Below are 1,273 nucleotides of genomic sequence, written 5' to 3' on the forward strand. Positions count from 1 at the left end.
CTCTCTCTCTCTCTCTGCTGGGGATTTCTGATGGATTAGTCTTCTGAACAGTTCGTTTCCAACAGTGCTCAGAAAACAGGTGACCAAGACGGGGCATCCATATGCCTCAGGAGAAGAAGCATCAAAGGTTAGCATACGCGAGGAAAGAACTGACTTCAGAGACTCCACCCTCTTTAGAAAAGGAATAACATTTCCACCACTCACACAATAACAAAAATAGTAAGGTTGCTATTGTTAATCATGCGAAGGGGCACCGCCCCCCCAAACTGGAATGGTGCCAGGAGGAGCAGACTTTCAGAGTAGGAATTTTCCCTCTAGGTGAGCATCAAGCAACTCCCTGAGTTAGTCCACCCAATGGCTTTACCTGGGAAGGTTCTCTCTGGTCACAGTGAATTTTATCGTGCAAGCAGGTTTGCTCTAACCTCCTTTTATTGTGATGACTAATTTAAGAGAACAGCATGCCACTGTGAAATTTTGTTTCCTGCTCAGAAAAAAATGTTGCAGAAACTGTTGTGATGCTGAACACAGCTTACAAGGACACTGCTATGGGAAAAACTCAGATGTATAAGTGATTTTCTCATTTCAAAAAAGGTGAAATGATGTTGACTGATGACAAACCTCATTCTAGATATCCACCAACTTCCCCAGCAGATGAAAATGTTGACCCATTGCTGTACATTTGGTCTTACTGTTGATCAAGCTTCTTATTTGGAGGTTGTGAAAAGATTGCACAACAGTGTGTAACAAAAGGCCTGATTTGTGGCAGACAAGAGACTGATTTTGTCACCACGCAATGCCCCTGCTTACACAGCCATCTCAACCAGTTTTGGGCATGAAACAGCAGGCCTCTTTTGCCCCATGCACTTTACTGACCTGACCTTGCTCCGCCGTTCTACTTCTTTTTGTTTCCGCAAATGAAGACGGCCATGAAACAACAGCGATTTGAGGATGGAGAAGAGGTGAAGAAAAATACAAGGGAGGTACTGTCAGCCATCCAAACAGATGAGTTTAAAAAATGTATTCAAGAACAGAATCACAGATTTGGCAAATATATTAAGTGTAATAGAGAGTACTTTGAAGGTGATGAGGTTGTTTTGTTAAAAAAAAATTAAATACATAGCTTTGAAAAAAATTCCAGTTGTTTTGGGGTACCCCCTCATATAAGAATACAGTATCAGGATTGGCAGGAGACTTATTAACAACCTGCCTTAGGAAATGACACAAGCTTGCTTCCTGAAATACGGGAGGACTTGAAGCACTTGCTGATGAAAAT

This window comes from Echinops telfairi, unplaced genomic scaffold (genome assembly GCF_000313985.2).
Source record: "Echinops telfairi isolate 266 unplaced genomic scaffold, ASM31398v2 ScPeMD7_3533;HRSCAF=4204_0, whole genome shotgun sequence".
Taxonomy (NCBI): domain Eukaryota; kingdom Metazoa; phylum Chordata; class Mammalia; order Afrosoricida; family Tenrecidae; genus Echinops; species Echinops telfairi.